At 44.7% G+C, this 17,635-nt stretch overlaps 1 protein-coding gene across 3 annotated transcripts in view; it reads right to left on the bottom strand.

Moving 5' to 3' along the window:
* Positions 1–17,635, bottom strand: part of sh3glb2b (SH3-domain GRB2-like endophilin B2b) — a 114,375-nt gene that overhangs the window by 84,063 nt on the left and 12,677 nt on the right. The gene's annotated exons all lie outside the window — the stretch shown is intronic.

The following is a 17,635-nucleotide window of genomic DNA, read 5'->3' as shown; positions in this document are numbered from 1 at the left end:
AATGGCTGGAAGGGCTTTACCTGTGATGGACTATGCCTTATTCACTACTGTTTGTAGGATTTTCCATTCAAGGGCATTGGTGTTTCCATACCAGGCTGTGATGCAGCCGGTCAATATACTCTCCATGATCAATAGACGTTTAATTTTAATTTTCTGTGCGCCTGGTTACGTACTATTGCAACATTAGGAACAGCTTTCTCTCACCACTCGAATTCAGCTTCTGTCCATTCTTAGACCAAGGACACGGTGAAGTCTGGAGTTGTGTGGTCCTGGTGAAGTGCAAACTGAACATCAGAGCTCAGGTTACGGCTGGCCAGTGTCACTGGCAGCGCTAGGACCATCTCATTTTGTTTTTGCGGACAGGAGGAATTGTGCAAATTTTCCACATTGTTTGATAAGATGCACTGTAGTAGCACAGTGCGGCCAGACACTTGGGGAGCTCCCGAGACCAAACCTTCAGACCATGGCCAAATGTTGAGGAGTTCTCACAGCCTTTGCTCTATAATAGATGCTCGGCTGTTTGTTAAAACCAGGCAGCTCCAATCCAAGCAATGCTACTGTTTGATCATATGGCCAGTAGTATTGAAGTTAGATAACACATAATGTAATATTGAAGTTCGATAAGATATTGTTGTTGTTGTTCCTTTTCACACCTTGTAGCACATGGGGCAGCCTTTCTGCCTTTTCTGTAACATTTGACTTTTTTTTTTACAAAGAAGGCTGAGTTGCGAGCTCAACTCTCAGCCCAGCACGGATGGGAAGCGTGCAAGGAGCCGGCCAGATTCAAAGTCGGGACCGTTGGCCTCCAAGTCCAGGGCTGATGCCACTGCACCACTGGCCAGCACAGATAAGGTATCATTTGGAGTACTGAGTGCAGTTCTGGTCACCGACCTACAAGAAAGATACTAATAAGCTTGAAAGAGTGCAGAGAATGTTTACACGGATGTTGCTGGGACCCGAGGAGCTGGGTTATGAGGAAAACTGATTAGGTTAGGGCTTTATTCACTGGAGTGTAGGAGAATGAGGGGCAATCATATTGGGGTACACAAAATTATAAGGAGTATATATAGGGTGAAGGCTTTTTCTTCTCAGGTTCGGTGAGACTAGAACTAGAGGTCATAAACTTAGGGTGAAAGATGAAATATTGAAGGGTAATCTGAGGGGAACTTCTTTGCCAGAGGGTGGTGCGAGTGTGGAATGAGCTGCAGTGGAATAGGTAAATGTGGGTTCAGTTGTAACATTTAAGTCTGGATAGGTACACGGATGGGAGAGTTGTGGAAAGCTATGGTCGGTGGAAGTAGATGGGAATAAGAGGAAGACCAGACCAGTATTGTGTAGGTGAGCTGTAGTTCTATAACTCCATGGCATTTTTGTGGCCCTGGATATAGATCCAACTGGGCAAGCATTACTGATTTCCAACACTGACAGGGAGAAACTACTCTCCACCAGCTTCACACTCATTGGTACCGATGCCAGCTCTTTACTGCAGTTTCACTAACCATATTCAAAGTCTGCAACTGGATAGGTAGGAGTTGAGCATGTCTCCAAATCACAGTAAAACAACCATAGATCAACCCAGCATGGATGGGAAGCGTGGGTTCTTTATTCCCTACACTGACTCAAGGGCAAACCAAAATGGAACCAGTCTCCACTTTCAAGTCAACCTTTCAAACAAACAAACACCAGGGGCCAATCAACTGTCTGCTTACTACAGGGTGTACACCTCCGGCCCAATGCAACAACACTGCTCACCCAATAAGCCATTGGCACCTGATGTGTCTGGGCTCACATTGATTTTCCTTTAGAATCAATCTGAAGGTACTTCCCTGATTTATTTGGATCATTCTGGACAGTTAAAGTAACACTTATTTCTAACTTGTTACGACACGGATCTGGGCCGTACCCTCCAAATATCCGACCTGCCTCTCGGTTTTTTTGCACTACCTTACTTTCCATTTTCTATTTATGATTTATAATTTAAATTTTTAATATTTACTATCAATTTGTACTCCAGGGAGCGGGAAGCGCAGAATCAAATATCGTTGTGATGATTGTAAGTTCTAGTATCAATTGTTTGGCGACAATAAAGTATAAAGTATAACTTAAATTTATATAAAACTACAAAATAAAGAAAACAAATGTTCTTTAGATTTGTCCCTACGACAGCATCCTGGTGACCAACATCTCCAGTTCCCAGATCAGACGAGTTAGCAACAGAACCACATCAGTCATCAGAAAGGCTTCAGGGTGCTGTTTCACAAATAAAGATTTCCTATAATGAGCGTTGGCTGGCTCCAGAGATTATAATCCGACAGAGGAGGGAGTTTTCAATAATACATGAGCTGGGATGTCACCTGATCAAACATACAGGAGAGTGCCATCACATTATACATTTTCATGCCTTGCGGGCAAAGGGCTCTTTTGAATATTTTAAAATAGCATTTTTATTGAGGTTGCTTCATTGCTTTTATTTGTAAGTATAAACCAATAATATTGCAAGGACTGCACTGCAGAAAAATATAGATGTGCACAGACAGAATCTTGGCAGCACTGGATCCAAACAGAATGCAAGATCACAGATCTGATACTTCAGAATTAATTTTGTGTTGTTAAAGTTGCAATTTAAATGAAAGCTATTATCATTGACAGTGACTGCACAGATCCCACTAGTTTTGAAGACCACGACTTATGTATGAACTGGAATTTATTTAATTTATCTTTATTGATATACTGCGTGGAATAGGCCTTTTGAGCCTCACCACTCAGCAACCCCCATTTTTAACCCTAGCCTGCCTAATCATGGGACAATTAACAATGACCAAATAACCTACCAACCGGTACATCTTGTGGGAGAAACTCCTTACAGACCGCGGCGGGATTTGAACCCAGCTGTAAAGCGCTGTGCCAACCACTATGCCACCCAATTATTCTCCTCAGACTCCAAAAAGTTTCAGGGGGAAAATTCAAAGCAGCTGTTCAAATTATCCAGCCCACACACAATGGGCCGAACGGCCTCCTCTTGTGTTTGTAAGTTTCTGTGGTTGCTTTCCCGCCGCCCCCATTAATACAATTCGAAAAGCCAAATTCACAAAAGTCATTGAGGAAAGGAATCATACAGCAGAGAAACCGGTGTGTCAGTCCACTGTATCCATGACAACCAAGCACTTTTTAACACTAATATTTTATTCTACCCCCATTGCATGCTCCAAGTTCTACCACCATTTTACACTCTGGGGCAGGGATTCCCAACCCTTTTTAATGCCATTAAGCACGGGGTCCGTGGACCCAGGTTGGGAACCCCTGATCTAGGGGCCATATACTGTGGCAAGTTAACCTAATACACATTCACAGCACGTGGGACGAAACTGGAACACCCAGAGGAAAGCCACTTGTTAAGAAACAACAATGCTCATGAAAAGTAGAAACATAATTTCCGACTCACTTGAGAAATAGGTCAATCTAAAGGTCATTCATTGTACAAGAGATGTGGTTGCAAATTTCAAATGTTTCAGCACAGTTGATGGTAAAAAATAGCACAGAAGCAATCAGAGCACAAGGTTGAGGGAATATTGACAGGGCATAAACACCACTTGGCTCCCTCTGTGCCATAAATCCCATATGGTTCGTTATAAAATATTGTGAAGTGGTGTTTTCATAAAGAAAGCTAATTTTTTCACCATTTTTCTTTACTACCATTCAGGAACAAGTCCTACTGACATCTTCATGTTGATTAAGTCATGATTCTGATTTCAGAGGGCAGATTGTTAAATGTATTCATGCCCGATTTAAACACACAAAATGACTTCAGGTTGAACTTGGACGTGCCTATCACTTGCCAGCTCTTCCTCCCTTTCACCTTTACATATTGACCATCTCCCCTCCATCTTTCAGTCCAGATGAAGGTTCTTGGCCTGAAATGTCAACTGTCCATTTTCTTCCACACCAAGTCCCTCCAGTATCTTTTTTTTAACTCTAGATCAGGGGTTCCCCAACCTTTTTTATGCCATGGACCCTGGGTTGGGAACTCCTGGTCTGGATTATAGTGTCTACAGTCTCTCGTGCCTCCAGGAGATACAAGTTGGATGACTGAAGCGTTCACCAAGAGGAGAACCATTTCAAAAGGAGGAGAAAGAAGTGAGGAGGTTCAGGAGCGATACAGAGAGTATGACATTGGTGGCTGAAGACAGAGCTGCTAACTGAACAGCACTGGATGCTCTAGTGGCCAGAACTGAAGGAATCCTGGGATCCCTCAGGGTTTGGGGTTACAGGGATACAAGGGGAAATGGAATGGAGGTTTCAAAACAAGGCTGAGACAGTAAAACCGAGATGGTGCAAAAGCAGGAGCCGGTGAGCGCAGGATTGGCAGCCGGCTGTGGTTAAGAAACAGGAAGCCAAGCTTTGAATGAGCTTGAGATTAAGGGAAATGGGAAATTACAAGAGAGTGAAGGAAAGATTTGTACACATGTAGAAAACCCAATGAGGAGCTATACTAACAATTTCTTCAGCAGCACCTGAGACCTGGCATTACTTTGGCTTGTGTAGGAAATAATTCAGGAGCAATGGGAAAGTGGAAGGTTTTCCTTTACAAGTGTTGTGAATCTCTAGTCTCTGCTCTTTAATAAACTCAAAACCACCTTCTTTGGTAGGGTTTTTAATCACACACCTGTTTTTATGTCTAACATATCAATTTTATTTTTCAGGGAACACTCCTGACAAGAAGGATGGGGCTTGATTACTGATTTGTTTTGTTTTTGCCATTTTACAATTCAATTGTTCTATTTTGTGTTGAATTTAAAGAGTTGATCTGTTAACCCTGCTGTTACTACCCAATTATATTGGTGTTTAATGAGCCTAGTATTCACTAGTTACATGAACCTGTGTCATTTTCTATGTGAAATGAGAAGACTGCATTAACTTGGAGGCTTTCCAAACATTTGGGAAAACAGAAAATTGCTTTAAAGCGATCAGGAACAGCTCTGGAGCAGAAGGGGACTGGCACTGAAGGGAGAGTGATGTTCTCTCATCCTCCCACTGTTCACCTCATGGTGTTGGTCTCTCTGCACTGTCCCAACTCCCGTTCACTGCGGCCACACACTCACCCCCTGCTTCAAGTCCCTTCCTCCACCCTGCTCTGCAGCCGAGGCATTATACCAAGGTTAGCAGCTGTTCCCAAGGTTGGGCTGGGTCGTTCGCCAATCTTGGCAACCCATTTGCAAACGTTTCGTCACCACACAAGGAGACATCACTAGTGCACTGTTCACTTGTGGCACATCCTCTGAAGGCTTGGCCTTTATAAGCTTAGCAATCAGTTGATTGGTCATTGTTATGGAAACTCAACTGTGACACAGGGAGGGCATCTGGTCACTGATTGGTTATGTGGCGAACTCTGGGCGCCGTCTGGAATTGTGTTCGCATTGGCTTATAAATGGGTTGAGGTCTACATGTCCGGCTATAGAATTGTTTGTGGAAAACCACGGTTCTAGGAATTCTCTCACAGGCTGCATTCCTATGGTGCGTGGTTCAGCTAAAATCTGCTTTCCAGAGTAGGATGCCTGCCTCTGTGAGTGGGTGGGTGGGAGAGTGGGGGGGGGGGAACGGCTTGTTTTGCTGTTGTTAATTACATTGTTCCACTGAATGTGGTGGGCATGCTATGATGCTGCTAGAAATGCGAGGCGAAACTTGAGGGCCCCCCCCTCCATCCTACAGACATGTTAACACAAACAACACATTATGTTTTGATGTACCTGCGATAAATTAATGAATCTGAATCCAATTCAGGCTCAACCTTTCCCCACATCCACCCACCTCTCCTCTCTCAAAGGAAGGTCTGGGAAAAAAAAAAACAATTTCTGAGGTTCAAATCATAGGAAAACCTCCAGGTTTAGTTCATTCTTCTCACGACATCATTAAAGTGACACAAGAAGTTCAGGTCGGTCCACGAATACCTGGTTTATTAAACACCAATACAATCAGATAGCAACAACAGGATTAACACACCAGCCCTTTGGTGTAATTGACCCAAAAAAATGGCAAAAGGTGAAAAATTAGGGCACTGTCTAGTTACTGTGGACTACAAGTACTAACATATGGCAAGTGGCCTCAAAAATGACTCGGTTTACTGTATATCCAGCGCCTTAAATCACTCACTCCCTCAGCTGAGTGCGTGTGTACGAAACATAGTGATGTTACCGATGGTGTCTCTCAATCCAACAACCTGGAAGGGGAAGAACAGCAACACCTGCAAGATCAAACTGCAACTTGGACTTCAGCCATTCCTTCCTCACTGCTGGATCAGAATTCAACGATCTTCCCCCTAACAGCATTGTGGAAATATCTGCAGTGACACAAGGCAGCAGCTGAGCCACCACCTCCTCAGCACAGCTTGAGATGAACTAGAATCCTTGGTCTTGCCAGTGATGGCCATGTCAGGTGACTCAAAACCCACCAATCAGAGGAGACTTCTAATCTCTTCGACGACCACTTTGTCTCAAGTACTGTATTAAAAAGATCAGTACAAGAGTTTGCTAAAACACGATCTGCAAATAATTTCACAAACTCTTCATATTTCCCTTTTATCACTTTTCTGACACATTCACCACCCCTTCCGCCTTTACACAGCTGGCGCTCTCTCCTTGTAGAACACAGTCCCAGACCGTCAGTGGTTAGAACGTATGGATGATGTGCCTCAGTGGTTACAAACACACCAAATTAATGAGCAGCAAAACACCAGCTGATCCATCTAGTCCATTGCATACACAGGTAAACACTTCATTCCTCCCCGCTTCCCTTCCATGCCACTGGTCTAGCAACCCTGTACATTGCCAGCTCAGATCCCAAGATAATTTTGAGCAACACACACTGGAGGAACACGGTTAGTCAGGCAGCATCTACGGAGGGGAATAAACAATCGAATCAGAATCAGGTTTAACATCGCCGGCATACGTCGTGAAATTTGTTGTCTTTGCAGCGGCAGCACATTGCAATACAGAACAATAGAAATAAATGTGAATTACAGCAAGTACGTACACAAAATAGTCAAATTAAATTTGTAGTGCAAAATAGAAATAAGAAAGAAGTGAGGTCGTGTTCATGGGTTCCATGTCCATTTAGATGACAGAGGGGAAGAAGCTGTTCCTGAATCGTTGAATGTGTGCCTTCAGGCTTCTGTACCTCCTTCCTGATGGTAGCAATGAGAACAAGCCATGATCTGGGTGGTGGTTGTCCTTAATGATGGACGCTGCCTTTATGAGGTATCACTCTGGGAAGATGTCCTGAATACTACCGAGGATAGTGCCCATGAAGGAGCTGACTAAGTTTACAACTCTCTGCAGCTTACATCAATTTGTGCAGCAAAACTAACGCCCCCTCCCGTACCAGACAGTGACACAGCCAGCTAGAATGCTTCCCATTGCACATCTGTAGAAATTTGTGAATGTTCTTAGTTACGTATCAAATCTCCTCAAACTCCTAATGAAATATGGACATCTTGGGCTGAGATTCTTAATCAGGACCCTTCGTCCTGAAGGAGGTTCTTGGCCTGACACATCGACTGTCAGGCCAAGAACCCTTTTATACATCCTGCCTGACTTGCTGAGCTCCTCCAGCATTTTATGTGTGTTGTTCAAGATTTCCAGAATCTGCAGAATCCCTTGTGCTCAAAATAATTTATAAAGCTAACATTAAAATTGTGGTGATTTGAGGCAAGACTGCAATAAAGAACCACAAAGAAACTAACTGTCATAAAAATCACCTAGTTTGCTAATGCCCTTTAGGGAGGAGAACTTGGCCCAAGTATGCCTCCATTTTCTCATTACACAGATGACTCAACATCCTCAAGGCAACAGAAACGATACAGGCAAGGTGAAGCTGAGGCTTGCAATGCAAAGCGGCAGCCGGTCTGAAGTGGAATCAGGTGAACACAGGACACTAATTATGGGAAGTGAGGGAGAGAGACTGACCTGTCACAATCACAGTACTTCAGACAATGGCATCCACCAGCCCTGCGAGAACTCGAGTGAGGCAGCTGTTCAAGCATTTCTCGGGAGCCCGATTCTAACACTCAAACTGGAAAATTCCAATCACACTGGCAATTTTACTCCAGGTTGGAAACTATCTTGGTCATTAGAAAATTTGAAAGGTCGGATTCACAGGATGGGGCTTGGCGGTGATCCATCTCTCCATAGCTACTGGCTCAGAAACAAGTTACACAAAAAATTACAGAATCAAACCAGATCAATTCCCACAAAACCTTCTGTAAATGGTTTACTGATAACATTATTTACCTGCTTTTGTTACTATTCATGGGAGAGAGAAGGGGAAAAAAACATACAGTCCTGTGCAAAATTCTTAGACACATAAATAGCTAGGGTGCCAAAGACTTTTGCACAGTTGGGTAGTAATTTTATATATTGCACTGTACTGCTGCCACAAAAAAAAACAAACTTCATGACATATGTGGGTGATGATAAACCTGATTCTGATATGGGTCTCTGTTGTGGATTGAGAGTGGGAAAGGGGCAGGATGAGGGGAATCACAGCTGGAAAAAGAGGAAGGGAGAGGGGAGGGAGTGGGATGCACCAGAGAGACATTTTGTAATGATCAATAAACCAAATGTTTAGAATCAAATGACCTTGCCTGGTGTTTCAGGGCTGGGTGTGTCTGCACCTGCAGCACCTCCTGCCCCTGAGCCCTGGCTCTCCTTCCTTGCCACCTGCACCACAACCCTCCCATGGCGCTCCACACTTACCACCCCCAACATCCTTTGCTCCCAGGAGAATTACAAACTCGCTCTCTGCTCCTCATTGACAAAGACAGTACTGTGCAAAAGACTTTGGCACCCTAGCTATATATATGTGCCTAAGACTTTTGCACAGTACTGTACTGTATTAATAGAACACCTTAACCCCCATGGAAACAAAGAATTCCACAGGGTGAAAGGTTAAAGGTCAATGCAGGCCTAATTGGCTGTAAACCCAGGTTCTAACACAAGTAACAATACAAGGCCTCATGGGATGTGGTTGGTCACGATGGAATGGCCTTGTCCAATCTTCCCTGCCATGGCCCACCTCTCCTACTCCCTGATCTCCATTAGCGATGAGGGGGTGAAACCAAAACTTAATTTCTTAGCAGTTTTTGAATGCTACAGCAAGTTTTAACATCATGCGTGAAACTGTAAATCCAGAGATAGGAGGGGGATGGTCGAACATGAAAAATGGGGCCCGATCAGCCAGGCAACACACACAACATGCTGCGGGAGCTCAGCAGGTCAGGCAGCATCTATGGAGAGTCAGCGTTTCAGGATGAGGCCCCTCATCAGGACAATCTTGTTTGCATCGATGAATCTGGCCAAAGACCTGTTTCCACGATGTATAAATTTCAGTACAGCCATAGATGATAATCTGATCTCTTCTAATTGGAGTCATGAAGCTGGAAGTCTGGGTAGATGGTGACTGATTGATTGATTTATCTGTTTATTGAGATTCAGTGTGGAATAGGCCCGACCGGCTTCTTGGAGCCGTGCCACCCAACAAACCCCAATTTAATCCCACCTAATCACAGAGCAATTTACAATAAACAGTTAACCTATCAACCAATACGACTTTGGACTGTGGGAGGAAACCAGAGCACCCAGAAGGAACCCACGCAGTCATGGGGAGAACGTACAAACTCCTTACAGGCAGCGGTGGGAATTGAACCCAGGTCACCAGTACCGTAAAGCGTTGTGCTAACCACTACACTACCCTGCCACCCCAACTCGAGCCTCACAGCACAGTCAGCTCGAGACTCACCGGATCCACTTCTCCCGAGCTTGTGCAGGGCTCGGCTCAGTCACTCAAACCCCCCCGGCACTTCCAGATCACTCCGCGCCCCACCAGCAAACGCAACACTTCTCCGCAAAATCACAAACAACCTCACCGCAGCACATTCGAATGAAATTTATCGATGACTCATTTCAGTAATTGAAAATGTAAAGTTCTTTATGGCCATCAGGAGCACTGAAGTTTTGGAAGTAACTGAGACACAACTTGCATTGCGGGAAGGCAATGAGTTCTATTTCATCCCTGCAACCGGCCTCTTTCCAGATGCTGCTTGTGTAAACAACTAAGAGGTGACGCAAAGAGGGCTGGCGCAAAATGGACAGATCATGTCAGCGCCCCAACACACTCCTTCTCCCCACACCCCTTCTACCCTTTTCTAAAGCAGTGTTCGGGCAATGACATATTGAAGCTAGGTAGCCACCTTGCTCTGGTGAACTCACTCTGGTAGCAGTTGCCCATTCACTGCGCCAGACAGCCAGGTTCAATCCCAACCTTCGGTGCTGTCTCTGTGGAGTCTCCATGCTCAAAGTTCAAAAGTTTAAAGTAAAACTTATTATCAGGGTACATACATACAACCCTGAGATTCTTTTTTCCTGCAGGCATACTCAGCAACTCCATAGAGCAGTAACCGTAGACAGGATCAACAAACAACAGACTGTGCACATGGAAATATAAGTAAATAGCAATAAATAACAAGAGCATGAAACAACAAGATAAAGTGTCCTTAAAGTGAGATCATTGGCGTGGGAACACCAGAAATGGAATGAGTGCAGTTATCCGCTTTTGCTCGAGAGCCTGACGGCTGAGGAGTAGAAACTGCTCTTGAACCTGGTGGTGAGAGTCCTGAGGCACCTGCACCATCTACCCTCCCCGTGACTATGTGGGTCTCAGCAAGCTAAACAATTCACTTGGCCCACTGTTCTTTATTAACGTTCAAGCATATTCCCCAATCATTCCACCACCACCCCCCCCCCCCCCCATTTTCTTGGTTCCGGATCTTTTCCATAAGACGCAGGATCCATTCAGCCAAAAAAGTCTGTTTGACAGCTGATATATTTTCCCTCTCAACCCATTTTCCTACATTTTCAGCATTACTTTTAATGCTCTTACTAGTCAATATCTTTCACTTTAAATATACCCAACAATTTGGCCTCTACAATCATCTGTGATAATGAATTCCACAGATTCACCACACTCTGGCTAAAGAACTTCCTCCTTTTCCCCTCCATATATCCAGCTTTTCCATACACAATGGGTGAACAACAGGTGTCAACGTACAGCTAGCACTGAACTTCAGCTGCCAAGGTTTGAGCATGCTAACTAAAAAGGGCCTGTGAAAACCTTAAAAATATTCCCGGCAGGAAGAAATACTTGTGCTCAATGGGCTCAGCGAACAGGTCTCGTTCAGTGGCAGCGAGGAGGTTGCAGTGCCCCATCCTTACCCATCTGTCTTATTAGTGTTCCATTAACATGACCACCATCTTGGAAATGCTTGTTACCAGGGTTACCTGGCAACCAGATCAATGCAATGACTCACCCTTGTCTACCAGGCAGGTCCTCTGCAAAGGATATTCTTCTGCACAAGACAAGATTAGCAGAATGATTCGTTTTAAGCAGCTTTCCTATGATGCAGTGGATGTGAAGAGTCTTGCATGAAAGCAAAATACAAGGCAATCACTTCATCAGCTCATGACAAGTGTCAAAAAGCTTCCATTTCAGAAGCACTCAGCTTAAAAGATATAGTCTAGGAGAGACAGTGACAGGCACAGGTGGACATCAAATTGATAAACAAGGCACTTCACACATCTCAAACCATCCAAAACATAGTCAATGTACAAGAAATGCACTGATCTTGGAGACAGTGCACATTTCTTCAGAAATAAAGTTAGAATTAATACTCCACTCATTTATGATGTCCACTTCTATATAGCTTTCAGTACAGTGAAACCGAGACACCTCTTTCTCCCTTATTAGGGAGAGAGAGAGAGGGAGAGAGAGAAAGAGAGAGAGAGAGAAAGAGAGAAAGAGAGAGAGAGAGAGAGAGAGAGAGAGAGAGAGAGAGAGAGAGAGAGAGAGAACGAGAACGAACACCTGTGGTATGTCAAATACCGGGTGAATGAGTACATAGTCTTTGGGGTACTGCAAGTCTGTGTCTTTGCTGTAAGCTTGAGTGCTCGGTGGTGGGTGCCAATGCTGGTGGGGGGTGGGGGGGTGGGAGGGAGGGAGGACCGTTGCTTGCTGAAGCTTATGCTCGGGAGGGAGAGGAGCTGGGGGTTACTTTGGGGTTCTAACATTTAATTGTCATTCAATCTTTGGGGGCACTCCTCTGTTTTTCATGAATGGTTGCAAAGGAAAAGCATTTCAGGATGTATATTCATAAAAGTTGCTGGTGAACGCAGCAGGCCAGGCAGCATCTCTAGGAAGAGGTGCAGTTGACGTTTCGGGCCGAGACCCTTCGTCAGGACTAACTGAAAGAAGAGCTAGTAAAATCTCTTACTAGCTCTTCTTTCAGTTAGTCCTGACAAAGGGTCTCGGCCCGAAACGTCGACTGTACCTCTTCCTAGAGATGCTGCCTGGCCTGCTGCGTTCACCAGCAACTTTTATGTGTGTTGCTTGAAATTCCAGCATCTGCAGATTTCCTCGTGTTCAGGATGTGTATTGTATACATTTCTCTGACATTAGATGTACCTTTGAAACCTTGAATTGGGACATAAAGCCAATTCAGTGCAGTAAATTGCTATGTGCAATCCAAATTTTAGAACAGAGAAAATAAATCCCTTAAGGCCCTTTGTCAAGTTACCAGGTTCCAGCCACAAAGATTGCAAACTGTCCTTACCCCATTCGCATAGATAATAATGATAATGCAGGACACTGCTCAGTAAAAAGAAAAATCCTCGAGGCAGGTGAAGGTGTACAAACTCCTGAGTTTATCGCCAGTTTAGTTGTACAAAATAACTGTTTTCCACAACACCTTTCTCACTGATTCCTCCCCCACAGAGAGAATGAGAAAGACCAACGCAGAAAGGTTCTGCCTCACTGCACCCAATCTGGACTCTTCATTAAAAGTTATTCCTTTCTTCTTCCCCCACAGCCCTAGCGAATAATTAATTTATTCAAATTATTATGCAATTCCCCATTGAATCTGCTCCTGACACCGCATTACGATAGATTGCTGCATATCATTTTTCCTACTTTGGCCTAATCTGTTTTGTCAGTCTCTTTTGGTTATTGACCCTCCAATCAGTGCTCAGTCTGTCAACCTTTGTGCTTCCATATCAGATCCCAAGCCCTACAGTGGTTCTAGAGGAACAGAAACGAGGAGTTTCCAATTAACTTCTCTGTGTCGTGCTCAGACCTGGCCACAATGCTTCAGCTGGGATCTGAGTTTTGGAGGAACAGAGGCTGGAAACAAGGACGCTATGCTGAATGCTTACAAAACTCCAAGTATATTCAACAAAGAGATCGATACAGAGTTTTTATAACATTAAGGGACGAAGGGATGTGGGCAAAGTGCAGGGAACTAACTGCAGGAGGTAGAAGATCAGCCACGATCCTATTGAATGACACAGCAGGCTCAGGGCCAACCGGTCAATCCCTTCTTTGCTTTATTGAGAGATACAGCATGCAACAGCTCTCCTACCCAAACGAGCCCACACTTCACAACTCTGCCCATGTGACCGATTAACCCTGGTAACCCGTACATACTTGGAACGTGGGCTAAAACCAGAGTATCCAGAGGAAACCAGCTCGGTCACGGGGAGAGCATACAAACTTCATACAGACACCTGCGGAATCCAACCCAGGTTCAAAGGTACAACCTAATGTCAGAGAAATGTATACAATATACATCCTGAAATGCTTTTTCTTCGCAACCATCCACGGAAACAGAGGAGTGCCCTCAAAGAATGAATGACAGTTAAATAGTAGAACCCCAAAGTACCCCCCCAGCTCCCCCCTCCTGTGCATAAGCGACAGCAGGCAACAAACCCCCCCCCCACCCACACCGGCAAAAAAAAGCATCGGCACCCACCACCGAGCACTCAAGCGTGCAGCAAAGCAACAGCAAAGACACAGACTTGCAGTTACCCCAAAGACTTCGCGTTTCACCCGGTATTCAACAAACCACAGGTTCTTTCTCTCCCTAATGAGGGAGAAAGAGGTGTCTCCATGTTGAAAGGTATAGCAATCACATGAGGGTCATTGAGAGTCGTAGAGGTAACGAGAGGGTCATTAGTCTTTGCATCAATGGAAGTGGGAGCTGTTGTGGAGACGCCGGGGTAGAGATGTTAGGGCTTCATTGTAAATAGCTGATAGGTGGTGTCATATCCCACCCCCTCAGTTCAGGAATGCAAAGACTAATGACCCTCTCATTACCTCTACAACTCATTCTTCTTCTTCTTCTTCTTCTTCTTCTTCTATTTCCTGGCTGTTTAGACACATCTAGGCATATTACAGCCCTCCACAGGATGTATAATTAATTATAGAACTTCAAGGAACTCAAATTCTCGAATACAACCTAGTCTCACGGAAAAACTGAACAATAGACTCTTCAATCAGATGTTGATTCTCTTGATGGCCAAACAAAGATTTAATAGAAAACCAAAATAAATTTAAGCCAGACAGCCTCTTGAACAACGTGCTTCTTTCAATTTTGTTTCGATTACAGCTCAGCAAAACATGCTGGACTGTCTCTGGACTACCACAGTCACCTAATCCAGTAGGATGTTTTCCTATTATCTTTAAATAATAGTTTAGCCCACAATGCCCCAACCTAAGTCTTGTAAATTTCACCGTATCTCTACGACTTAAAAGGTAACAGTCTGAGACCTTTTTAACTAGTGGGTGACTAGAAAAATAATGCCTGCCCCTTAATTCATTTTTCCAATCCTCCAGCCACTTCTTCTCTATACCTTTTTTAATCTTACTTCTCAATTCTGCTCTGCCTAGGGGAACTCTGATTTCTACTTGCCTGCTCTGGAAGGAAGACTTTGCAATGCCATCCACAATTTCATTTCCTTCCACTCCAGCATGCCCAGGTATCCATGAAAATCTAACTGCACAACCCATCTTCCCTACTCTAAACAACACTAAGAGAATCTCAATAACTATGTCAGGACGAGCTGTTGATTTACTCCCTTTTATAGACTCTAAGGCAGCAGCAGAATCCGAACAGATGATAACCCTATGTGGTCGAGTCTTCTATCCACCATAAGGCCCAGAGGATTGCTAATAATTCTGATGCAAAGACAGAAACACCATCTGAAACCCGGTGACCAATCTTAACTCCAAGTTGAGACACATAGATCCCAAATCCCGCCCTACTGCTCTCTGGGTCCACTGAGTCATCAGTAAAAATCTTCAGATAAGATCCCCATTTATTATTTAAATATTAATTTGTGATCTTAATGACCCTCATGTGATTGCTATACCTAGAACTACCCACCAGGAATCAGAACTGAAGAAGCCTCTTGGCTGAGTGGTGAAACGCCTTCTAGATAAGGTTTTCTATGTTTCTATAACATGGCAAGTCCAGCTGCCTTGATTTACTCCCTAACGTATCTATCAGCATCTCTGGTTGAAAAATGGGATAGGCAGTGTGCGAAGAGACAGAAAGCAAAGAGGTGTAAGCCTCTCACCATAGACTCACAATGAGTTAGCTAATATGTGAATTCAGTATTAGTCCCCCAGGGCTCCACAGGGGACTGTCTTGTCTCCCTTTCTCTTTACCATTTACACCTCAGACTTTGACTACTGCACAGAGTCTTGTCATCTTCAGAAGTTTTCTGATGACTCTGCCATAGTTGCATGCATCAGCAAGGAAGATGAGGCTGAGTACAGGGCTACGGTAGGAAACTTTGTCACATGGTGTGAGCAGAATTATCTGCAGCTTAATGTGAAAAAGACTAAGGAGCTGGTGGTAGACCTGAGAAGAGCTAAGGTACCGGTGACCCCTGTTTCCATCTAGGGGGTCAGGGTGGACATGGTGGAGGATTACAAATACCTGGGGATACGAATTGACAATAAACTGGACTGGTCAAAGAACACTGAGGCTGTCTACAAGAAGGGTCAGTGCCGTCTCTACTTCCTGAGGAGACTGATGTCCTTTAACATCTGCTGGATGATGCTGAGGATGTTCTACGAGTCTGTGGTGGCCAGTGCTATCATGTTTGCTGTTGTGTGCTGGGGCAGCAGGCTGAGGGTAGCAGACACCAACAGAATCAACAAACTCATTCGTAAGGTCAGTGATGTTGTGGGGACGGAACTGGACTCTCTGACGGTGGTGTCTGAAAAGAGGATGCTGTCCAAGTTGCATGCCATCTTGGACAATGTCTCCCATCCACTACATAATGTACTGGTTGGGCACAGGAGTACATTCAGCCAGAGACTCATTCCACCGAGATGCAACACAGAGCGTCACAGGAAGTCATTCCTGCCTGTGGCCATCAAACTTTACAACTCCTCTCTTGGAGGGTCAGACACCCTGAGCCAATAGGCTGGTCCTGGACTTATTTCCTGGCATAATTTACATATTTACATATTACTATTTAACTATTTATGGTTTTATTACTATTTAATTATTTATGGAGCAACTGTAACAAAAATCCATTTTCCCTCAGGATCAATAAAGTATGACTATGGCAATGACTATGACTACTATCAACCCAACATCAACATAACTCTACAATGCATGAGGAATAACAATGAGAAGACAATTTCCAATAAATAAAAGCACAAGAGAAAATCTGCAGATGCTGGAAATCTGAGCAACACACCCAAAATGCCGGAGGAACTCAGCATCTACGGAAAAAAGTACAGTTGACGATTTGGGCCAAAATCCTTTGGCAGGACTGGAGAGAAAAAAGCTAAGGAGTAGATTTAAAAGGGAGGGGGGAGGGGAGAGAGAAACACAAGATGAAACTGGGAGGGGGAGGGTTGAAACAAAGAGCTAGGAAGTTGATTGATGAAGGAGACAGAAGGTCATGGAAGAAAGAAAAAGGGGGGAGGACAACAGAGGGAGGTGATGGGTGGGCAAAGGGATAAGGTGAGAGAGGGACAAAGGGGATGGGAAATGGTGAAGGGGGGTGGGTTGGGGAGCAGTACCGGAAGTTTGAGAAATCGATGTTCATGCCATCAGGTTGGAGGCTACACAGATGGAATACAAGGTATTGTTCCTCCAACCTAAGTGTGGCCTCATCACGATGGTGGGGGAGGCCATGGATGGACATACCGGAATGGGAAGGGAAAATAAAATGGGTGGCCTCTGGGAGATCTCACTTGTTCTGGTGGACAGAGCGTAGATGATCAGTGAAGCGGTCTTCCAATCTACATCGGGTCTCACCTATATACAGGAGGCCACATTGGGTGTACCGAACACAGGAAATGACTCCAACAGACTCACAGGTGAAGTGTAGTCTCACCTGGAAGGACTGTTTAGGGCCCTGAATGGCAGTGAAGGAGGTGGTGTACGGGCAGGTGAAGTACTTGTTCGGCTTGGAGGGAGATCAGTGGGGAGGGACGAGTGGACAAGGGAGTCGCGTAGGGGGGGATCCCTGCGGAAAACAGAAAGTGGGTTGAAGGAAAAGATGCGCTTGGTGGTGGGATCCCACTGGTGGTGGCGAAAGTTTCAGAGAATTATGTGCTGGACGCAGGGGCTGGTGGGGACAAGAGGAACCCTATCTCTGGTAGGGTGTGGGAGGATGGGGTAAGAGTAGACATGTGTGAAGTGGAAGAGATGTGGTTGAGGGCAGCGTTGATGGTGGAGGAAGGGAAGCCCCTTTCTTTGAAAAAGGAAGATATCTCCTTCGTTCTAGAATGA

Source organism: Mobula birostris, chromosome 22, assembly GCF_030028105.1.
Source record: "Mobula birostris isolate sMobBir1 chromosome 22, sMobBir1.hap1, whole genome shotgun sequence".
NCBI classification, from domain to species: Eukaryota; Metazoa; Chordata; class Chondrichthyes; order Myliobatiformes; family Myliobatidae; genus Mobula; species Mobula birostris.
The sequence above is the reverse complement of the archived record's forward strand: the minus strand, read 5'-3'. Positions and strand labels throughout refer to the sequence as shown.